Here is a 25770-nt window from a genome sequence, read left to right on the forward strand (position 1 = left end):
TCTGATTGCCTTGCTAAATCTGTGCATCCCCTGCTTCTGAATTATTACTGCGAATATCATTAATAATGGCTTTTCTGTTTGCAGTCAATTTAAATCCCACTCTGTTGAGTGGAGGGGATGTGTCCGTGTCTCTGCCTCTCTATCATTCCCCCCCTCCTGCCGCCGTGTTCTAGTTTCCCCCTCTCCGTCTGAGAGCGGCCCGGCTCTGTGGACGGAGGATTTATTGAGTCTCACCGTGAACTATGGGAGCCATAATATAAACGTGTCAGTAATGTATTCTATATGTAAATGGGGGAGGGGGGAGGGGGGGCCGCAGCACTTCATTACTCGGAGTACGTGGAGGGTATATGCGCGCGTGTGTGCTGAAATGCAGATATCGGCCGAGATCTCTGGCTGCAGAACTTAACATTCAGTCCGACTCCTGATCGGCGGATCTTCACTGCTCCGTGTTCTGCTCAGGTCAAAGACAGGCAGCATGGGTCATGATCAGCTTTCTGCATGATGGCTCTGAGGACAAAGGAAGAAAGAAAAATACTCACATTGCATTGTACAAAAACAATTTGCATTGTACAAACACCGCATTCATAATAAATTCATAATAATTCCATTTTGTGTTTTCATATAGATCGGTTGTTCATAAGATTTCAATTGTTAATCCTACACGCAGCTTCGTACAGGAATAAAAATGTAAAGGCAAAACACACTCTCTCATGGTTCTCAGCTGAGTGCATCTGCAACACCACCGGTGCGTCTTCACTCTGCACAGTTTGGAAACTTCTTTTTCCATTTGCTGCACAGAAGTCGTTACGAGGAGGCAGAGGTGGTCGGTTGGGTGAACAAAGCTCACAGCACCGGTGACGGACAGGTCGCTTTTGAAGCAGCGACGTTTCAAAGCCCTGCAGACCAGTCAGCGTTGAGCAATCGTGCTGATTCTCTGACCATGTCACCGTGACCATCAGCCTTCACCTTCACATGCTCATTAACCATTCGTTGGTAAAGGAAACAAAGGCCGCCGACGCTCTCAGGGGGAAAACGCTGGTATAACTCAGTGTGTTACATCTGTAACGGTCGATATGGTGGTTTTTACCACGAGACACAGTTCATCGTGTGAGTTGGAAGACTTGTTCCATGAATCATACTTTTAGATCTTTAGGTCTTAATTGCAGCCATGTTTCGGTGCGACCACACCTGGGACTGCCTCTGCGATACGCTCGATGTGAACGTGTGTTTTCCCTCATTAACGTACTTGCTCATCCGAATGAGTTGTGTGCCGTACATTCAGAAACTATGTGAAATACAGAGTCAGCCTGTAGGAGCTGCTGACCCGCACCTACAGCCAGATACATGGCGCACGGAGAGCAGTGGAACCACGGCGACCCTCCGTAACATGCCACGACAACGAAACGCACACGCACATGCAAACACACACACACACACACACACACAGCCTCTACCGGGTGAGTGAGCGGGGCTGGCAGCCAAAGCAGCCTTGGCACGGGGCCTAATGATGCCCGGCATGCGTCTGCTCTCGACAGCGGCGGGGTAACACCTGCCAACTTTTACGAAGGTGTAAATGTCTCTATTAGCGAGCGGCTGGTCTCGTGTGTACGGCGGCTCGGATCAGAGCAGGGACTCGGGGCGCCCCCGGCTGCCGCTCAGAACCCGGTAATCGCTGGGTCCAGTGGGCCTGTTCCGCACGCCGCTCCCTCTCTTTCCACATTATTCCGGAGGAGGCCGGTGTGAAGTGTGAACTCGGAGCCGTGCGTCGGAATGGAACCGAGCACGCTCGCGACTCAACGCTGGAAGTTTTCTGTTCCTGCAAACGTTCTGCAGCAATGTCTTCACATGATCACTGGTGAGAAATGGAGCTCATCATTCGTCCTCTCTTGAACTCTGCTCCCAGACTACGTGCACTTTCCGTTGGCCCGGCCCAGAAAGACAACACGCGGCGACTGCACTGTGGACGGGATCCGAATGGGAAATGGCTTTTCATTTCAACACAAATAAACTTCCCGCTGGTTTACAGAGCGGATGTATTTATTTGATTACATTTTCAACTGTAGCAAACCGAAATGGCCCTCACGGCGATTATCCCTTAGTCATGACTTTTCTTTTCCTTTTTTTTTTGGCTTCCTTCTGGCCGAGTTCACACTGGAGGATAGGAAATTGATTTTTCTGCAGAGATCGGGGATCCGTTTGTGTTTTTTATTTAATCTGTCTGAAAACCAGATGGACCAGGATATGCGGCCCCATCAAGTGCCGAACGGAACATCCAAATATTAAATATTTTCACAATCTTGACCCTAAAAATCTGCTTCCCAACCCAAAGTGAGGCCCGTGTTTCAAACCGGGCCGGTGTGCCGACTCTTCTCCGGGCGGAGAAACGACACCACTTCTGTGTCTCTGTGTCCAAGCAAGGGTTTATTTTCCTGCAGCCATAAGCCCAACATATGTTTTCACAGCAGCCCTTTGTATTTGCATTCACATTCATAACGCCTCCTCCCATATCATATGCGCATACAGGACATATTGTGGGACAGGGTTTGGTGCATCATGCATACCACAGATACCAGCTAACTGCATATGAACATAATCCCAAACTAGAAACAGAAGCTATTTGCATATTTTGGCAAAAAAAAAAAGCTTTGTTGCATTTCATTATGCATCATATTCCTCCGAGGAGGGATGAAGTCTGATGCAAACTGTGCTCACACTTCAATAATACCATTTGTAACGCTGTGGGATTAAGCGGCGGCTCTTGTGCTCGAGCTCCGTCAGAATAATGCCCAATATGGGTAATGAGGGATCGGGTTTCTCCTGATTGGCTCACGACTGGTAAGTGAATCCAGCAGCCAGTCCACAGACCACTGAGACTTGTGTTGTTGAGGCGGGATTACAAGGTTGTTGTTCAAGTCCCTGAATGGGCCGGGAGGCAATGGGAGCGAGCCGTGACCCCCAGTGTTTCCAGAAGACTGGTTGTTCCCGTGCAGCTCGATGAGGTTACTGAGTCATGTCTCTCTCTTACCGAGGTCTTATCATGAAGTCTAACTTTATTGAGCAAATAAGAAAGAAAGAAAATAGGTGAGACCCTTTCAACTGGTTTCCAACAAAAGCTGTTTTTTCTGGAATCATTTAATTTCTCTTTATTCTCCTGATATGATCTCCCTCATGCGGTCCGGTTTTTAAAAAAAATGCAGACTCACGAGTCTATTGGAAGTAAGTAAGTTTAAAGCCAATGTAGGTTGAGCCGGCGGTCGATGTCACCTGTCGTGGGTCCCAGCGGTGTTATCGCAGCATGGCCTGATGTTTTGAAAACTAACTGTTCATGGAGTTTTGCATGGAATCCTGTCCAGAGATGTTCAGTGCCATTTAACAGCACGTGGCATTTAGGAAGATCTGAAAAATCTAAATGAACACTATCACAGCACATGTAAGAGAGCTGTCTGTAATCATAACTGCTCACCTGTGCTACTCACACATATCACATATAATATTATACCCTGACACCCCGTCACCTGAACTGCTGTAAAAAAAAAAAGAAGAAGTTGTGCAGGTACAACGTGACGACCTTCAGAGGTCGCCGGTGGAGCTTCCGTCACTCCTGGCTGCAGACTGCTGTCGAGTCGGGGGCAGGTTGGGGTGCGGTCACGATGGGACGAGCAGGTGTGAGTGGAGGGAGGGCCACGGCATGTCTCTGTAACCCGGGTCATACGCAGTGTGTGAGCATAGATACAGTCGGTGTCTTCCACGGCACATACGCAGTGTGCGCACAACGATATCTGCCTCAAAAGTTAGCAGGTGTAAACCTTGCGTACACTGTTGAGTTAAAGCAACTGTCACTGGGCAAGGACATGCAGAAAGTGTGTGTGTGTGTGTGTGTGTGTGTGTGTGTGTGTGTGTGTGTGTATGTGTGTCTGTGGCCTGGTGCTTATTTATACGAGGTGCAATGTAAGAGGTGGGAATGTGGAGATGACCGTCGTGTATCTAGTGTTGGGTTTCATCTACTGTAACACCGCAGTGGTTCAATCCTCACGGCTCACAGAGACGCTGGAGGAGTGGACGTGCTGATGTTACGAGCTGGGAAGTTCTGGCACGGCAGGCCGAGCAGGTTTTACTGCGCCGCGCACGCACGCGCGCACACGCACACACACACACGCACGCACACACACACACACGCACGCACGCACGCACGCACGCACGCACGCACGCACCAGCTGCTGGTGACCTTTAGCCCTTTGACGTGGCCTGACATATCTATATGAAAGATGACTGTCTCAGTATTTGGCAGCAGGTTGGATCAGCCTGTGGTTTCAATTTTTGGACTCTGATCTTCGGTGTTGTTTTCATTCCCAGCCCTCGATGAGGTTGATGATCGTGGGTTCCATCGACATATTATACAACGTACATCAGCAAAGATTTTCCACTTGAATAATTCGTTCATCAAGATCTGACGTGTGATTTAGGTGTTGCCTTCGTTCTTCTGGAGCAGAGTAGTTTGACACGCAGACACAGCGTGGCCACGTCCTGATTGGCTATCGGACATATGGTCGACAGGCTCTTTGTACTCATCAATTGACTTCAGATTTGTTGGTCGTGAAAGATGCTCCTTTGTCTGTCGGTGTGTCTGTGATTGACATCTTTGCCAGGTCCAGGGAACCGGTGTTCTCGCGGCTCACGGTCCTGATACTCTCCCGCAGGTAAATGCAGTCGGACGATGCGATGATCTTTTTTCACGTAGCGTGTGAATGAGGAGACGGACGGAGTTGTAATCCTGCACATTAAACTATTCTTTGCAGAAGGCTCAGTCCTGATCGCGGCATCAATCACTTTCCTATGTCAACCACTGTTGTGAGCCGGTTGCATTTTCAGCCACGCGCTTTAGTATCGGTTGATCCATAAGTCAACAAGGGGAGGTGTCACCGGCCTCGACTGTATCATAATGCGACTCCAGGGTGAGACCGTCAAAGACAGCGTGGGACTTCACCTTCGGCAAACACGGCTGATTTTCAAGAGACGCAGCGACACAGAGGACTGTGAGGAGCCGAGGCCGACCACACATTTCTTCTTTATGATCATTAAATATCAGTCCACTGCCTTTTGTTCTCTGTGCAAACAAGCTTATCTGCAACACGCACAACGCCGCGCATTGGCGAGCAGCGGGAAAGCGACCACTCGCATAGTCTTACTTTCTTTTTTTATTTATCATTGTGCTCTGTCTTTACCTTTTCTTTTCTTTCTCACCACTCTGCCCTCCCATGTGAACAAACACACCTGACCCGCCACACACCTGCTCGCTGTTCACACACACACACACACACACACACACACACACACACACACACACAGAACACACACAGGCACGCACGCACGCACGCACGCACACAGACACACACACACTCTGCACCTGCAGATTGCTCGACAGGAAGACAAACTCTGAATTAGAAAGATTTCCAGAGCAGGTTCTCGTGGACCAGTAGTTTATTCGAGAAAACTCTAATCAATTACACAATGACACTGCACCACCAGAAAAAAGATCAGTATCCCATTAAAACATATTACAATAGTTATTTTTTTGGTCAAAGCATCATACCATCTCCATTGTCATGTTCTAATGTCCTGACCTGTAGCACTGACCCGACCCGTCTTTCTTTTTAAACCTTTAACACCGTTCTGCAGAAGATGTAATTACTGTAACTGCATTCGATTACTTACTGTAATTGCTCCACAGCAGAAGTAGAGTGATACGTTACTCTTTACCTTCATCACTCAACTAGCAAGTGTAAATACGTCGTGTGTCCTGCATTTATCACAGGCAGAACCCCGATTGGTCACCAAGGCCAAGCAACCGACTCTAATGTAAATCCACCTGTGGCAAAATTAGTTGCAAAACAAAGACACAAAAAGAAGCATTAGGTTCAGAAGCTTCTGCTCACCAGGGTAAATCCATGTTCTAGGATTTATATCATTACTTCCAACCCAGAATGTTTCTGCTCTAGAATCAATCTATAAACTCAGTCATTCTGGGGTTCATGTGTATTTTGTCCTCAACATAATCAAGTCTAATTAATCACGATGCAGAATATGACGAGGTGATGCTGCAGGCGCTCCGAGGAGGAGGAGGAGAGGAAGGGGAGAGGAAGGGCGAGCGGCTGACATTATCCAGGTATGGAGAGAGGGAGAGATCATTCATCACTTCAGTCACTAACTGTGGGGAAATGATTCACGTCCGTCTACGCCTCAGGTTGTGTGTTGGTGCTGAGACGACGGGAGTTCAATCCACAGAATGCAGCTTCATTCAAGCTTAAATCAACACGTCGGCTAAATTAATAAATATGAGTAAGTAAGGAGATATATAAATGCTACAAAATGCTGATGCTCAATATCCACTGTATTTGCGTCCCTGGGATCAGTTCACATCAATTTGATCAAATATTTCCCAACTGTATTATTATTTTCAAAGCCCACGATGGTGAAATTGTATTTACAATTCTCTGGATATTACAATGACACTTAATGTGTCTGACAATGATCTACTCTACAGGCAACAGACCCCGTGTCATCTCTTTTGACTGACAGCTGACAGGTGCTATCTGTAGACATCTACTCATTCATGTATTTATCATTTATTTCATTATATATCTCACTAACTTGTAATATTTCAATTTGAATAACAAAGCATTTTCTATATAAAGCAACACATGCAACTGCTATGTAACCTGTCCTCCTTTCAGAGGCTGCATACATCCCGAAAGATAAATACGGTTCAGCATATAGTGCCGTGTTTTGCGATATCAATTTGTTTGACTTGTGTACAGTATTTGTGTTATTTGTAAATAAGTCAGTACTATTCAACATACATTACATAGATGCTTCTTTTCCAGGCTCAAAGCTTTCTTCCCCCCTCAGGTTTTTTATTTGAATTCTAAATTTGTGGGCTTTCATGAAAACCTCAGATACTGAATAATAAGAATAAGGCTTCAAAATGGAAATTCAGGGATTGGACGAGGTCACAGGACAGTGCCAGTGTTTACAGGGAGGAGTTCTCGGCCTCAAACTAAAAGCTCAGCAGCTGGTTAGTGGTCTCTGTTTGCACAAAAAGAAGAAGAAAAAAAGATGCAAAAGGGATCAGAGAAAATTGGTTTTAAAGGAAAGTGACTCCCAGAAATATTGAGTAAGCGTCGACTGTGGCCGCACATTGTCTCTGCCGTGGAAACCTAGGAGACGTGCTCGGCCAATCAGAAAACAGCTCACTCTGTGATAAATACACATCGGCACAGGAGGAATATTTCCTTATTAGAAATTCAGAATCCCCGCTGGAAGAATATTGGCCACAATAAATCATTTAGCACGAACGACGCCTCCGCCGATACTGCCGCATCAGCAAAGCAGAGCCGAGTCTTACGTGACCATCAATTATTAACACGCACTAACGGTATTAACATATTCACCTCAGCTGCAAGACAGATAGAGAGATAGATAGAGAGATTGACGGACAGATAGAGAGATAGACAGACAGATAGAGAGATAGACAGACAGATAGAGGGATAGACGGACAAATAGAGAGATAGACAGACAGATAGAGGGATAGACGGACAGATAGAGAGATAGACAGACAGATAGAAGGATAGACGGACAGATAGAGAGATAGACAGACAGATAGAGGGATAGACGGACAGATAGAGAGATAGATGGACAGATAGAGAGATAGACAGACAGATAGAGGGATAGACGGACAGATAGAGAGATAGACAGACAGATAGAGAGATAGACAGACAGATAGAGGGATAGACGGACAGATAGAGAGATAGACAGACAGATAGAGGGATAGACGGACAGATAGAGAGATAGATGGACAGATAGAGGGATAGACGGACAGATAAAGAGATAGACGGACAGATAGAGAGATAGATAAATAGATAGATGGATGGATAGATAGATAGAGAGATTGACAGACAGATAGAGGGACAGACAGACAGATAGAGAGATAGATAAATAGATAGATGGATGGATAGATAGATAGACAGATAGATAGATAGAGAGATAGATAGACAGATAGAGAGATATATAGATGAATAGATAGAGAGATAGAGAGATATATAGATGAATAGATAGATAGATAGAGAGATAGAGAGATATATAGATGAATAGATAGATAGAGAGATATATAGACGGATGGATGGATGATAGATAGACAGATAGAGAGATAGACAGATAGATAGATAGAGAGATAGATAGACAGATAGATAGATAGAGAGATAGATAGACAGATAGAGAGATATATAGATGATAGATAGATGGATGGATGGATGATAGACAGATAGATAGATAGAGAGATAGAGAGATATATAGATGAATAGATAGAGAGATAGAGAGATATATAGATGAATAGATAGATAGATAGAGAGATAGAGAGATATATAGATGAATAGATAGATAGAGAGATATATAGATGGATATATAGACGGATGGATGGATGATAGATAGACAGATAGAGAGATAGACAGATAGATATTTCCTCCATGGCTCATCTCCTGCCCCGGTCTCTAACCGGAGTCTAACTAAGGAGGAGCTGGATGGAATCTGACAGATGGATTATGAGGTGCTTATTTATGGAGACTTTTTAATTAAAAGAAAAACTGCTTATTAGGAATCCTCAGTTCCCTCATTAATAGCCGGCAGAGGAAGAGTCTGTGTTGTTAGAGGGTTGACGGGGGGCACTAATGAGAAGGTGGTGGGGGGCTGGGGGGGCTGGGGGGCTTCATTAGGAGAGTGGGAAGAGGTATGAAAGTGTGTTCGACTGAGATTTTCACATCGATAAAACACCACATAATGGAGCCGCCACCTTCAACATGTATAATTGTATTAAACATGTACAAAGATGTCACTATGGAGACAAACAAACAGAATAAGAAGATATCTTGAACAGACTCTACAGTTCCTCATTTGCTCCACTAACACCTTCGCCATATGAACTAATATGCTAGACGAGTGTCTTCACCTCATTCTGCAGCCAATCAAAAAATAGCTTTGATTATAATTGTACAATATCAAGTTGTGGCCTCAAACATACTGTAAATATGACTTACTGTAACTCGTCTGTGTGGCGATCTCAAGAACAGAAGATATTACTAAAATATTGACATAACAGAGTTGAGGATTGTGAAGACCTACAGTATGTAGGATGTATTTTCATGATCGTCATGGTGATTGGAACTTGCTTCACCCAGATGTTTTACCCTGTTAAGTTAATATAGATTTTTTAAATTTTTTTGGGTGATTACGTTTGCAGCCACCAAATCAGAATCTGAGATTTAAAAAAATTGCAGAAATAATGTGACGTCAACAAGGAGCAGATCTCAAGGGAAAGTTTCTCGTGGAATGTCTTTGTCATTCATGTCATTGAATGGACACCTTGTTGAAATGCAATCTTTGAATATATTGATTTTGTTATATTTGTATGTTTTTATCCAGTTAACTTCTTCTAGGGTGTTTTTTTTTAAAATGTTACTCTTTAAAAAAAGAAATTTTTACCTATTTTCGGAGAAGTGTGCGTTACAGTGATGTATAATGTGGGCTACACAAATAAAATTAGTTTTGTAGTTTTACTTTAAATCCCATATTTATTTGAAATATCTAATCTGCTTTAAAAAAGAGAAAAGAGAGAAAGACTCTCGACGTTCATCATCGGAATCATCACCATCAGTGCCGCTGGTGGAGAATGAGTCTGACACAAACAGAGTCTGTGGAGGAAGCTCTCGTGTGGATCGCGTCATGGAAGGGGAAAAATATTACACTTTGAGAAATGACAAACCAATGGAGCGTGACGACACGCATTGCCAAACAGCAATTACCGTTTTTCCTCCCACAGGCTCTGCAGAGAAACGTCCCACCGACATCCACACGAGCAGCAGCGTGAATTCACCAGCAGCTACACGCCGACCCGAGGTCAGCTGACGCAGGGCGGAGGGAGGGAGGGGCGGGGTCCACCTCATGTGGGGTCGCCCTGAGGTGACCCCTGCGGATTTTGAAGAAGAAAAAAAAACTATTTGGATTTGAACGCAATTGCTGTTACAGCACTGGAATCCTGAAAGTCTTCCACACCAATCGAACAAGCTCCAGAAAACAGCGTACATGCCCCGGGGTGGTGCGGTCAGTCTGAGCACGCACGCACGCACGCACGCTCACGTGAAACCTGTGGCGAGCGCTGGTGCTGGAACTCTCATATTGTCTCAGTGCAACAATGCAGCAGCTGCCACAAACACGGAGCGATTTGACCGCCGCCGATTGAGACTATGACACCAGGTGCTGTTGTCGCCGGCTTTCCCATCCTCATTTTATGCATCAGCAGAATTTTGTTTGCCTTCTTTTTTTTCATTGCTCAAATGCTAGAAAACAGGAGGGGAGGTGGGGGGCGGGGGGGCGGGGGGGCGGCCATAAACGCTGATATTTATGCTCCTGAGATGGGGCAGCGTGAAAGGTGGAGGTAGACAGAAACCCCCTCTACTCTGCTGCCTCTCTCCATCATCTGTGTTCTGCATGTCGTGTGTATTGCACATGTTTGCACACACACACACACACACACACACACACACACACACACACACACACACACACACACACACACACACACACACACACACACACACACACACAGATGCAGACGCCACATGCTTGTCTACACGAGTGAGTGTGTGTGTGTGTGTGTGTGTGTGTGTGTGTGTGTGTGTGTGTTTTCCCGATGCGTCCCGTGCCGCGTATCCGCGTGTGGGTTGTTGTAAGCAGCAGAAATAACACACTTCCATGGGACCTTTTAAATGGACACCATCTGTCTCCATCAGCGAAAAGGCTTCGGGAAAACTAATGTTTCAGCTCAGACGCTTTTGTTTTTTTGTTACCAGCAGCCCCCCCTCCCCTCCCCCCCAAAAAATGAATCTGCATCATTACTCTTGAAAAGGAAGACGCAAGTAAAACCGCAAAAAAACAAGTTTGACAGAGAGAAACATATTTTCCGTATTTCTTTTACGAAGTGAACGAGTAGATGAATGGAATCTGACCAGTGACGGCGTTGTCAAGGGATCAAGATTTTGAGTATTGGGAGGTGCAGCCCATTGGGACACACACACACACACACACACACACACACACACACACACACACACACACACACACACACACACACACACACACACACACACACACACACACACACACACACACACACACACACACACACACACACACACACACACACACACACACACACACGTAAAATCTGTTCCAATGCAAACAAGTTGTGAACGCAGACACAAACAGACACAGACGCACATTCACACAAAGAGCAGCACCTGGGCAAATTCCCTGCCCACATTAAGAGCTTATAATTCATCGTAGTGCAGTATTTCCTCTGTCATCTCTGTTTTCATGCAGCACACACACAACCGGACTGCAGCCTTATGCCCACGTGTGTGTGTGTGTGTGTGTGTGTGTGTGTATATTAATCAGTCGATTAGCGCGTCCCTGCGTCCGTGTTTCCGTCTGCCTGTCAGCTACACTACTTGTCTGACAGCTGTCAGACTGGGTCTCTCTCCCCCTCTCTCTCTCTCTCTCTCTCTCTCTCTCTCTCTCTCTCTCTCTCTCTCTCTCTCTCTCTCTCTCTCTCTCTCTCTCTCTCTCTCTCTCTCTCTCTCTCTCTCTCTCTCTCTCTCTCTCTCTCTCTCTCTCTCTCTCTCTCTCTCTCTCTCTCTCTCTCTCTCTCTCTCTGCGTCTGGAACTTCTCGGCCTCCCCTGTCAGCCTCACTGAGACGGACACAGACGTGATGTGATGGCCACACTGTCTGATGGCCCCCAGATCCTTCACGCTTTAACCGGGCTTGACTGTGGACGAGCCTCGAAAACGCCAGGCGACAATAAGGGACACGTCAGAGAGAATGGGTTTGACCCCCGGGGGTCATCTCACTCTTAAGCCTGTCGGCAGAGACGACATCGGGGCAGATCCTTTCACACCTCAATAACACACACACACACACACACACGCGCACACGCGCACGCACACGCGCACACACACACACACACACACACACACACACACAGAAAGACATATGGAAGCAGGTCTGCACACAACTGCCTATGTGATATAATTTGAATGCATAGCAATGTTATTATGTGTGTGGTGGGGGGCACCTGTAGAGCGGGCACACACACACACACACACACACACACACACACACACACACACACACACACACACACACACACACACACACACACACACACACACACACACACACACACACACACACACTCACACACTCACACCAGGAGACGGCACCCTGGGGTTTCCTCCCGACTTTAAGCTTCCCCCTAATCCCTGAAAAAGATTTGCAACATGTTTGACGTAATCCTTCTGCATTTCAAACCCTCTGCTCTCCCGAATGCCTCCTCTGATGTGACTCAACTATCCAACGCGTGATGGCGTGATGTAATCAGGGCCGTTCTAAAGGTTCTCCCACAATGAAGCGGTTCGATTGAACACGACGATCAGCCACAAGTCACAACATTAAAACTAGACATTCTGTTTCTGATGATTCATGCTCACATCAACATCTACGGCAGGTTTTGAATCACAGAATAACTGAACTTGTCTTTGGGCCAAAGAAGGAAGGAAGAGAACCTGGAGGATGCCAGGCATATGTATATAGTTTGCAATAATGTGTGTGTGTGTGTGTGTGTGTGTGTGTGTGTGGGGGAACAAATTGATTATGAATTTGTGCACATTGAAAAACAAACATGAAATTTTCAGGAGGTTAAAAGTTCAGATACAAAATTTCCATGCTTAAAAATGAGGCAGTAGAATTTAATAACTTTTAGATTTCAAAGTATGGTGAGACAGATTTGCTTCCGTACACATGAGGGGGTATGATTATATCATCCCAACAAGCTCACAGGGTTACATTGACTCTATTATCGATTCATAATTTACAGTCAATTCTTTTCCGCCTTCTTGTCCGAACAGTTCAACAACTGTTACGTTCAACAACTGTTCAGAGTGGAGAAGCTCCGGTTAACAGGCCGCCGGTGAGGTGGAACAAGAGACCATTGAGGTCTGCACTCATAAATCACTACACACACACACACACACACACACACACACACACACACACACACACACACACACACACACACACACACACACACACACACACTGTATGTCTGAATAATGATAATTAATCGCAGCAGTGGAGTAGCTCTGTCTCCCTCATCCTCTCCTCTCTCTGCTATAAGTCTCTATATTCATCTTCATAGTGAACTTCTTCATGAAGTGACGACCGGCAGCGACGTCTTGCTCGTCTGTCTGTCTCCACGTTGGGCTCGTGCATCCTCGTTAATGACCTATTTACCTACTTCATGGCACATTAATTCCAATAATTGTAGGGAATGCAACATTAACACGTCTCCCGGCTGATCATAACTCTTCCTCTGCGCTGCACAATGTCTGGTTTTTTTTCGCCCTGGAAAGTGGTGGCAGACACTTCGTGACACGTCTCTACAAGGAGCGGAGAGAGAGCAGGTATTTCATATTTCAACCTCAGAAATGACGTTCAGATTAAATACAACCCGCAACGGCAAAATGCATTTTCGAAAGGAAGTCACAGGCTGAGGTGTGCTCAGAGGCAACTTGCTTTCATAATGAATGAAGCACTAAATGTATTAACGGATGTGATGGATGCACAAAGAACACAACTGAGGCAGGGCTCCCTTCCACAGAAGCATCTCAAGATTGTGCTGTTTGTTAAATGTAAATACAGATGTTGTATCTGATGTCGATGTGAACCGCGTCTGCATTAAAGGGGCAGTACGCGAGTTGCAGCGCCGCCCTGAACGTGTCGACGAGTGATGCTGCGTGGTGCGGCCCGCGCCACTCTTTTGTTTTTTCGATTGACAGACGAGGGACGGGTCGCGAGGGACGGGTCGCGAGGGACGGGTCGCGAGGGACGGCTCGCGAGGGACGGGTCGCGAGGGACGGGTCGCGAGGGACGGCTCGCGAGGGACGGCTCGCGAGGGACGGCTGTGAGTCCAGGATATGACCACGACAAGTGAGATGAAGCTCCTGTTACTGTTCTATTAGATCAGATATTTTGGCAGCTCGTTTTACTCATATTTTCAGTGTCAATACATTTGAGACTTGCCAATATCTTAACAACATATCCCTCAATAAGTTGATTGAAAACCTTTTCCAGACGCAAATTACATTTCCCAGTAGAATAATTGCAGATTAGTTTTTTGAACAAGTAATATCTATTAGACATGGTTTTCTCTGCATTAGTGTACTTGAAATACAGAAACTCATCACAGTTCTCTGGACTGTATTGTCCATTTCTCGACGTTACATCATCAGACTTGGTGAAAGAGCTTCTTCTCCATCTAAGTGCCGGAGTTTCCTCTCTTCTGTTCTCAGCGGTATGAAAACCTACAGTGTTTAAGAATCACTTACTCCTCCTTCTTTTGTCCTTTTTTTTTTTGATGTATTGCTTCTCTTTGCATCATCGCTCTTCAGAGGATCTTTCATCTCTTGTGCAGCAATTTAATCAAAACCTGAATTTTCACACACAAACTCTTCTCCCCTCTTCATTTTCTGCTCCAACATATTTCCCAAAACATATCAAGTTGATATCTACACATTTCGTATTTTTGTTTACAATTTTCTCTTATCTGTTTTATTTTTCCAACAGCAGAGGTGGATATGAAATATTGCCAAAGATAAGAAATCAAAAATTAGCAGGGAGTCTCATAGCATCACGTGGTCAGACGCAAACAGGAAACAAAGGAAGTGGCTTGTTTCTCCTCCTTTGGTTTCTTATGTATTTTGAATTTTTACGGTCAGTATTTCAGATCATAACGCCGCCATTGATGATGAAGATTAGCACATGTAATTGCAGAATTTGGAGATGTGAGGGGTTTTTCACAGCAAATATCAAACCTCGTAATGAGATCCATGAGCGCGGATCATAGGGGGATTATGGGATGTAATTAAAGGGGTCATTTAATGTTTGCTGTCATCTGAGAAGGGAGGGTCTTTCATGAAATGACAGCCAGCGTCAAATCCATGCATATTATTACACACGTACGTGCGTGCGTGCGTGCGTGTGGCAGGCATCATGCACAAGCTGGCTGGTGCTAATTTTGAACGTATTCAAACATACAATAAACACACACACTTGGATACACACACATATATATAAAGAGGGCATCACTATGAGAGACATCCAATAAACTAAATATGCAAACATTTAAGCCACATGTCATGAGTTTTAGTGGACAATTTTGAATAATAACCAGAGCTTATAAAGCTCGGGCTCTTTTATTTAAGCCAGCAGCATCGTCGTGCTTTAATAAGGAGCCGTCATTCAATTCAAGTGTGTAGGAAAGACTTACACACTGTCGAGGACAAGAATCTATGCTATTGGAATCAGAACATCTCTACTTTCTGACGGGGAAAAGAAGAATAAATGTAAATAATTCATATTTAGGGTGAAGACGCGTGCGCGTGCGCGTGTGTGTGTGTGTTATTATTTGAGTCTGTAATAAGTGGAGGAATTCAATCAACTTTCCGTTGCATCTCCAGAGAGAGAGCATCACTTTGTGCTTCTTCATCAACACGAATTAAAAGGATCCAGCCTGAGGCGAAGTGAGACTCTGTCTGACGCCTGCCAGCCTCCACAGGGCCACTCATTAATATGCATATCTCTCTTGATGTTTCTGAGGAGTCCATACAATATCTAATAATGCATAACATCAGTTGTCACTTTAAAATGACCAGACGTCATATGCCCACTGTCAGAACTTGCACATGATGCTCATGGAAATGTCCACGCACGACTCTGAGACCATGTGCTACAGCTGTTCTGGTTTAATTAGCGGAGGAAGAACTTTTTAATCTCTAACGGTAGTACACAGTGTTGTCAGTGCGTTCAGCCCGGTCCAGACAATAAGACGTCTCCCTCACAAAGTAGGAGCACGACAAGATGTTCACGGGACCTTGATGTGATCTGCTTTCTCATCATTGCATCCATCCAAAAATGATTAGGCCATAACTGTAATTGATTAGGAAGGAAAATTATACTGCAGCAATTTAGATTTTTTTTTTCCAAGGAAAAATGTTGAACATTCTTTGATATAATAATATGATATTTTAGAAGAGTGAACTTCTATGAATTATGGTCTTTCATTCAGACAACAAAAAAAGATATTTGATGACTTTGTGCCCTGGACAATGGTGATGGGCATTTTTCCATAATAATAAATCAATATTTACAGCATTGAACACAATTGAAGTGTAATATGTGCATGTATCTATAGATACATTTGCGACGTTGTTTCTCAATTAACTCATGTCCAGCCATGAAGAGAATTGTTTCATTTGTTTCACTTTTATTTAAGTTAAGTTATTTCATTTTACATTTGTCCAGGTTCTGAGATATATTTTTTCTGAAAGGCCGACTGGGCTACAAGTTTTATCTTTCTTCTTCCTCTTGTAATTAGGATGTGACTCGTCAATTGTAATCCAAATGAGACTTGGGGTTAGAGGCGGACTGGACTGCAAAATATATTGTAAAAGATTCAAAATCTGAATCCGTGCACCTGAAATCCCTGAAAGCGTTGACAAAAAAAAATCACTTTGCACGTTGTTATCAAGCTGCAGACTTTTTTCAGGATGCAAAGGAATGCCTCCGGTGACGAAAGCTCTGTAATCTGGATCAGAGTGTGTGTGTGTGTGTGTGTGTGTGAGAGTGTGTGTGTGTGTGTGTGTAAACGATGCAAAGTATTCGTTCCAAAAAAAACGGAGAGGGTCTCTAAATTACCCAATCATCAAGGAATACAATTTGGCAGCAGTACACACAGTGAGCATGGATGAGACTAATTTACTAAACATACCCTCCAGTCTCATAATTACATGTAATTTTACCGGCATAATTAACTAATTTAATTACTACTCCTCAAGAGCATCAATTATTGATATTACAGAGCATTCAGATGGCAGGCAGAGCCCTCGACGTGGCGCGCATTCAAAGGGCGGTAAACACATGCTGGCTCTCCAAGAGTCTTGGCCGGCTTCCTGCTCGTGCTCAGCGGAGGGACGAGGGGGAGAGAGTGTGTGTGTGTGTGTGTGTGTGTGTGTGTGTGTGTGTGTGTGTGTGTCGGCTTGTAAAGGAGGGTGACAGAGCGCGTTCCGTCACACAGTTAATTAGAGGTTTTTTGCATCGGCCTCATGAGGAATTTCAGAGGTGGACGAATGAAGCCGTTTGACCTCAGATGGTTGGATGTCGGCACAGATGTGTTATCACCCTGGCGACGGCGTGAAAGGGGAAAATGAGAACATATATAGATATGAATGTCATCTAAGTAGAAATCAATATAGATTATCCTGCGTGGCAGAACAACATAACCTATCGAATTTGGTGCTCGTACGTTTGAATCAAATCCAATTGTCTCTACTGTTCATATGAAGGAACTAATCCTCTCCTTGTCAAGTGAACAATGTTCATAATGAACAGGCACATTTTATTGGCACGTGTGTAATATCCACTTTTAAATGACATTATAATCACTGACTGCCGATAATAAGAGGAGAAGTTTGTCAGAACGAGACTGTTGGTGCACGACACAACCAAAGCTGGGAAATCTGCAGTTCAAGAAACACACACGGATGTTCTCAAGTATTTGAAATGTATTTTGAGTAAACAACTTGTTTCCCTGTAGGTTGGACATGCCGGACGTCTCTGCTGTGTGCGCTCTTGCATCACCGCTCCACTTTTGATCCATTAGTAAACTTCACAGTGCAAAACTTCAAAATACTGCAAACTGACAGGAAAACGGAAAAGATTCTGGGCATGAAATATTTACCTGTCAGCTAAAGGCTGAAACAGGGGGGTGAAATAATAACAGTACTATTATAAAATATCCTTAATACCGTATCAAATATTTCTTGTAACTTTATTCTCAAGAGTTTGTGACATTATTCTCAAAGTGTCTTATTCTAGTTGAAACCAACCAGTAATTTAAAAGCTAAAATCAAAATAAAATAAAATAAATCATGTCTATTTTCACATACATGTATTCTGTCTCCTGGTGATCCTCTTGTAAGTCCTCACATTCATCTGGGGGACGTCACGGCGGGTTCGGTCCGCCCAGGTTGAGGAACCACTGGCTCGACCGCAGGCTGCTGTAAAATGAAAAGGCAGATTTCAGAAGTACACACACACACACACACACACACACACACACACGATTCAGTCCGATTCCAACAGTGTCTCAGGGCTGGTCCCGGGGGAGCTGGCCGGCCTGTACATGAAGTCATGGTGAGGGGCGAGGCACACGGAGCGCCGGGGTGAAAATGAAGTGTCTGACACCGCGACCGGAGTGTGTGTGTGTCACCGTGTTAGAAAGAGAGAGTGACACAAGTGTGTGAAGAGGACGCGTTCATGTTTTGTACAACAATATGTCGTCCATACACAAAGTGTGTGTGTGTGTGTGTGTGTGTGTGTGTGTGTGTGCTGACATATTTGTTTGTGCATTCACATATGACTGTGTGTGTGTGTGTGTGTGTGTGTGTGTGTGTGTGTGTGTGTGTGTGTGTGTGTGTGTGCCATGAGCGTCTCCTCTGTGCTCCTCTGTAATTATATTCATAACAGCAATCTGAATGTGCAGGGCCCATGATGAATGTGCCACCCAAGTGTGACTTGCTCCTAATAGGATTCTGGGATATGCCAGCAGTCGACAAGAGGGCAGACAACACCCCACGCCTCGGTGTCACACACACACACACACACACACACACACACACACACACACACACACACACACACACACACACACACACACACACACACACACACACACACACACACAATAGTACAGAGACTTACTGTAAATTGCAGACACAAACACACAATCACATACACAGACTGTATTAAAATAAGTTCACATGATTGTGTCAGGGAGCTTTTCGTTCTCACTCACTCTCTGTCCTCCTCATTATCCTTCACTCCCTATAAATTTGTATAAATTTGTAATCTCACCTTCACCGAGAGCTTTTTCTCCCCAAACGATACACGGTGTGTGTGTGTGTGTGTGCGCGTGTGTGCGTGTGCGTGTGTGCGTGTGTGTGCGTGTGTGTGAGTGAGTGAGTGAGTGTCGGAAGTATCAAACCTTTATAACAGACGAGACAGAATCTCATGTGTAAATTATCTTCCTCACTTCTGTAGGTAAGGTGGTGATTCAGACCCGGGCCCTCGTCACCAATACAACAACTCCCGTGTGAGTGTTGTAGCCAAAGGAGGAGAAACATTTTTTCCATAGATCTTCATTCAGGTTCAAATGTATTTGACCTGGTGTTTTCTTGTTTGCAGTATCAGACCATCGTGAGGATGTTGCACATGTTGTCCTTCACCCCCACAGACACATCGGTTAAACCGGTGGACTGTATGTTCTGTATGTAGTGCAAAGTATTTTACAATTAGATCTTTTTTATCTTCCTGTCCAAGGCTGCGGTCGGCCCATCGGGAGCGATGTCGTGTTCAGTGTTTGGCCCCAAGAAAAACCTTCATCTGAAATGTGTCTGATGAAATACAAATGTCAATAAGTGTCAAGGGATATTAAATTGTGGGACAGTAGTCAAAAATGTCTGTTCTTTCATATTATGCACTATAGTTTATTTGGCTTCGGGCAGCACATGGCGTCCTCACCCTCGGCACGGATGCCGGCAGGAAAACACGACGTGACGGCAACACAAGGAGAATTCAAAGTCTTGACATTCATCCGAAAACTTGCAGACCAGTTCCCACAACAGACTCTAAACTCCCACTGACCTCTTTAACCACCCACACAAGAATCTTATCAAACAGTACAGTATGAGTCTACGGACGAGAGCGGCGGAATACAGTGGAGTGCTCGACACAAACCCCAACACTCAGGCTCAGTCAGAGAGTCTCTGTCTGTGCAACTTGAAGGGGCAGTGAGCGATTCTTGAGCGAACACACGTCTCGTAAAAATCAGACAATGTATTTAATTACCGTCCGTTTGTGTGTGTGTGTGTGTGTGTGTGTGTGTGTGTGTGTGTGTGTGTGTGTGTGTGTGTGTGTGTGTGTGTGTGTGGGCAGGGAAAAAAATCTGGGCTTTCGGCTCAGTCCAGGGTCCGTAAATGGAAAAAGAAGGAGGTGCGAACCGCACCACACGACACCGCGAGTGCAGTGAACATCAGTCGTCGACACCTTAAGAGACGTACTAGGAGGCAGCGCTGCAACTCTGTGGTTTTGGCCTAGTGGTCAGTGCATCGGACCACCGCAGGTCAACAACAACAACAACAACAACAACAACAACAACAACAACAACAACAACAAAGACAAAGACAAAGAGAGGAACAAGCTTTCTCCAAAATCACTTACTGCCCCTTTAATACCTGCCTAGACATGGACACATCAACGGATTGAAACGGAAGTCACGCCTACTGATATATATATATATATATATATATATATATATATATCGTATATCTGGATATGAAATGACCTCTGACCTCCAATAATAGTGGAGTTGCTCTGAAATGCATTCAACCGTCTGCGTGTGCAGGTCGTCTGCTGAGACGAGAACAGCTCTGCTGCAAATAGCATCTTTGTGGCGCTGCTATGGTTCAGTGTCAGATGAGACGGTGTCACGGAGGCGTCGATTCATTAGCGTCGGTCACGTTCGAGGCCGTCGGTCGGTGTGCCGCAACTTTTTGACCTCACTTCAAACTATAGAAATACAACAAGAAAAAATAAAGAAAGCACAAAGGGTCTCGTGTTGATCCCCGTGCATGGCAGTGATATTCACTCAAACCTCCTTTGTTATTCAAGAATATTACCATACTCATTACCATATTCAGGATTATTGCAGTGTCCCTTTGTATTTTATATGTTGCTAATATAGCATCTGTCTCATACGCTGTATATATTTCGTGCTCGGCGTGTGCGTGATTACCATAAGAAAGAGCCGTGTGTTCTCTACCTTCAGGATCAATCAGGGGAGCTTGCACCTATTCAGACACGTGGAGATGAGATCTGAGATCCGGGGAGTGGATGTATGGGAGAAGACGTATAGTCGAATGGGCCTTTCCTCTGGGATGCCATCACCATGGTGAGACGGCGCAGGAAGGCCCCATCCTCACAGACACACCGCTCCGCATCCGTCCGTCAAAGTGTCATCCTCCCGTTTCTTCTTTCCTGCCTCCCAAGAAATCCATTGTGTCGAAGCGGAATCCCACAGCGGTGAGCTGCAGTGCCGTGTAGCCCCCGTAACATATACAAACATATACATATACATATATATGTCACATATCTCCATCCTGTGACTGACATCAAAGCCGCGGCTGTTTGATGTGTTGGCCGTCTTGGTTGGTCCCAGATGAGCTAAGGGGGAGGAACAGAAGGTACGTAGACACACGGACATCACACACACACACACACACACACACACACACACACACACACACACACACACACACACACACACACACACACACACACACACACACACACACACACACACACACACACACACACGGGAAGGGCATCAGGGGCCCACAGGCCCTCAGCAGGCCCCTCATCACGGCTCTGATGGGCGGTGGCACTGATGGACCATCTGCATCTGTAATTGTATCACGTTGGATTACAGTGAGTGGGAGCGGAACACAAAAGAGGAGAAGAGGAGAGAGGGAGGAGAGAGGAGAGAGGAGGGATCAAACCCTCTCCTCCTCCAAGAGACAGGTCCTTATCCTGGAAGAAAAGACTTAATCCCTAACGCCCCCGATTCGCCACCTCCCTCCCCTCCTTCCTCGCTCCCTGCGCTCGTCTCTCTGTCTCTCGTCTGCTGCTGCTGAGGGACATCGGCGTCTCGGCTGTGAGGCATTCTGTTCCTCGTGGGAAACCTTGCTGCCTCGGAGATTGATCTGTGCAAAGACTGTGGGGTTTTACGTTAACCACGGAGCCGGCGATGTATCACGATGTATCTGGCGTGGGGGGGGGGGCGGGGGGAGCCGCACCTGTCTCATCGAATCATGGTTAAACAGACGGATGACGGAGGGAAGAGGGAGCGCAGAAGGTGGAGGGGAGGGGGGGTGGGGGGCCGCGCTGCTTCTGTCTGAGACAAATTGAACAACAGTGGATTTCATGTTGTGTGTAGCATTTTGTCCGAAATTGGTCCATTTTTCATCCTTTCTTTGACTTATAGAATAAACGCTCAGAAAGCTGCAGAAGACGAAAAAAGGACGAATCAGAAATTGACATAATCAATTCGGAACATCTGTCCTGCTCTGAGATGTGGAATGTACTTCACCAAATGCTTTTTATTACACATTAAAATTGAATGGGTGCTTGGATACATATTTTAAATTACAATTTGATTTCTCTACAGCACATCTGGGCATCATTAAAGGGTTTTGCAGCATATTATATATTATGTAGGCTATTTAATACATATTATTAGATATTTCTCATATGCATTCCACATTCAGAGGACGCCCATCGAACAAACAACTCGCCTCACAGCCCCATGGGACAGAACAATTCATCACACAGCTTTGAGAGGAACATTCATCCACATACATGGAAAACATTCTGTCAGTAAGACTAGATTTGAACCTTTCGCCTGACTGCAGCACGATACCGCGGCTCCAAAATCAATGTGCTGTGTTGCCAGGCAGTGTGCTGCAGCTCGCCCACACACATCTTTCTCTATTTTCCCACTATCGCACAACACACACGCACGCACGCACGCGCCCTGGTGGCTCGACCCCGTGGTATTGGGCCCGTTGCGGCGGTGAGATCCAGTCTGCGGCTCCACTGTGCGCCCGATGTATCTAAGAATCCCATTTTGCTGTTCCATTGTGTAAGTGGAGATAGAGGCCCATCACTGAGAGCGCAAGGTCACCGAACACATCAGCACAAAGAGCCCTATCTCCGGCTCTCTGTCCATGTGTGAAAGTGTGTACTCTCTATCTCCCCGCCTCTCTCTCTCTCCCTCGCCCGCACACACGCACACACACACACACACACACACACACACACACACACACACACACACACACACACACTATCTCTAGAGTCCCTCTCTCTTATTCATCCTCTCTACAAGCATGGAGCAGACAGCCCCTTGAATGCCCTGACCTCAAAAAAACGCTGGAATAGCCACAATAGCCTCCCTGACTATGAAATACCAGCCCTCGCACTCTGGACTCAGTGACTCAGAGCTTCTTATCCGGCTGTGCGGAGTGAAGACAGACGGAGGAAAGGGCGACGGCGGCAGCGCGGTGTAGGATGCGAGAGGGAGACATCTGTGTCTGATCATCGTTCATATTATCAGTATCTCTGAAATGATAGGTCCGGATTTCGGCTGATTTTGATTTGTCCAATTTAATTAGAGGAACCCTTTTACATTGGACAAGGTTTGGAAAGGCACATATATATAAGGTCAGGTAAACAAAAAAGGGCTATGAAGTCCAAGGAACTTAATGATGCGGCGAGGCATCAATCACGGCGAGGGTGTCACGCACACAAGTTTTTGGGGGTTTGACGAGACAAAAATTCTCCAAACACTGTGTCTGGCAAATGAGGTCCTGCTCCTCACCTGGTTAGTGAAGCATGGTGGTGGGGCAGGGAGACCTGTCGTATCCGGAGAGATCCTTCACTTCACTTGACCTCAGACTGGGACGACGATGACGAAGCAAACAGCCGGGACAACGTGGAGTCGCCTGCAGGACAAAGCCCAGACTGAAACAACATCGGTGGAGCGACCAGAAGATTGACGGCAGGTCACAGACGCCTCCCATTGGATATGACGGAGTTTGAGAGGATCTGCGAGGAAGAATTGGGAATTAACTGCACACATCCAGGTGCACAAGGTTTATAAAGACTGACCACAAGGACTGAAGTCTGTACTCACTGCCTCAGGGGCTTCCACGAAATAATGAATTATTGTTCGGAATACTTTAGTAAACAAGATAATTTAGTCTTTTAAACTTCTTGACCAGCGGTGCCCAAATTCTTTGGTGTGCAGGTGCCAAAAATTGATCTGGATGAAAGACCACACCAAAAATAAGTGTTGATGTTACGTGAAATTACGTTGCATTAATATTATATATTTTAGAAAATTAACACTCTAAATCTAAAATAAAATTGGGCGGCCTCGGTGTAGACTAATGGGCCAAATGACACATTTTCTCAATTTAAAAAGAAAATCCACGTTCAGCCCAGCTATTGTGGAACCCTGTGTCGGCCAATCACACTCCTGGAAGATTATTTTATTACTGACAAAATGATTGTCAATTAATAACTTTACAATATCATTTTTTTTTACCTGGATCTGTTGCTCAGACTGGACTTCCTGAAACAATCACAGAATCGATATCGTCCGTGTGGAACGTGGAGACCTTTCTCCACCCAGCTACAGGACCCGGCACTTCAGACGAGGGGAGCAGCCGTCGTCGTGACGGTCTGACGGCCTGCGATCATCACACATCATCCTCAGAGTCGAGCTCCGCTCCTTTGAGCAGTCGGATGCCGTACACGGGCTCCGGCGCTGTGCTCTTTAATCAAACCTCTTCAGAAATATATTTAGCATCTCCAAGGAATGTGGTGTTGTTTTTTTTATCTACCCATTTTCAAATCCATCATCGTTGAGAATTCCCTCCCAGTGTAGAAATCCCAAGTGAAGGAAGTCGCGGCTGGCCTGGATCTGAAAGCAGACAAACATCCACGGTACGTATGTGGGCCAACGCATGGGAGCAAGTGATCGCCTGACATGAAAGGGAATAATCCGTTACCAGTCGTGTGTACAACACACAGAAAAGTGACATGTTGATGTCGTTAATCCACAGAGAAAACCTGTCTCCTGGATATTATGCTTTTATACAACTGACCAGCAATTGACCTTTTGTTGGAAAAGTAATCGATGGCCAGATTATGTCCAGAGGCAACATGGGGAGGTTATAGATAACGTTAAGGCGTACGTGAATAATTATCAAATTGAAGATATTGTGTGTCTGCTGCCCCTCACCCCGTCTCCCCCTGTGATCGCATGTGTCCATTATTGTGGTCAACAGTGTTTTCTATGCACACGTAATTGAATTCATTACCTGCTCGTCGGTGCATCCTCTCTCCCTCTGTGGTCGACCGCCCTCCCTGCTCTGCTGCGTACGTTCCCTCTCCTGGATGTGATATCAAATCAAAAATTGTCAAAAGGCCATAAACTGCAGATGGACCACATTCAGCTTTAGCACAGTGGCCGCGCGGCTCTGTCCTCATACCTTCAACAACCGCAGTCCATCATATACATTAACACGGGTGTATAACATATATATATATATCTTTGTGATATCACTTTCTTCCTTGTGTCTTAGTTGGAAAATGATCGTAGTCCAATACAACACCCCTGAATCATGAAATCCCACAAAGTTATTCTTTGTTTGTGCTTCAACTTATATTGAGTTATTAAGCAAACTAACCACTTTGTCAAGTTATATAATTGTTAATATATTTCATTTTGCGTGACGGTAGGTTCAATTTAGCATCACATTTATTAACAACTGTATACAGGAGACTGTCACACCAGAGACCATCTTTTCTGTAATAAATCAGACCCTTAGTCTGATGTTAGTGGCCAGCCATAACCATGGAAAAGTTTAATAACAAGTTGATATGTGCTGCAAGATCAGATAGTTTGGTGAAAAAAAAAAATAAA

At 45.3% G+C, this 25770-nt stretch overlaps 1 long non-coding RNA gene across 2 annotated transcripts in view; it reads right to left on the reverse strand.

The window, feature by feature from the left end:
- Nucleotides 1–12877: 12877 nt before the first annotated feature.
- The window catches only part of LOC118307423, a 58422-nt gene continuing 45529 nt past the window's right edge, over nt 12878–25770 (reverse strand). The window contains exons 11-18 of one of the 2 annotated variants that reach the window (XR_007031370.1): nt 25166–25237; nt 24686–24765; nt 24388–24532; nt 23659–23885; nt 21043–21681; nt 20573–20789; nt 18110–18220; nt 12878–13543 (exon numbers count right to left, since the gene is read on the reverse strand). This is a non-coding gene — a long non-coding RNA (uncharacterized LOC118307423). Of the gene's footprint in view, nt 13544–17329; nt 18221–20572; nt 20790–21042; nt 21682–23658; nt 23886–24387; nt 24533–24685; nt 24766–25165; nt 25238–25770 lie in introns of those variants that run through there. The other variant, XR_007031369.1, reaches the window with a different exon arrangement.

The sequence above is a fragment of the Scophthalmus maximus genome, chromosome 1 (genome assembly GCF_022379125.1).
Source record: "Scophthalmus maximus strain ysfricsl-2021 chromosome 1, ASM2237912v1, whole genome shotgun sequence".
NCBI classification, from domain to species: Eukaryota; Metazoa; Chordata; class Actinopteri; order Pleuronectiformes; family Scophthalmidae; genus Scophthalmus; species Scophthalmus maximus.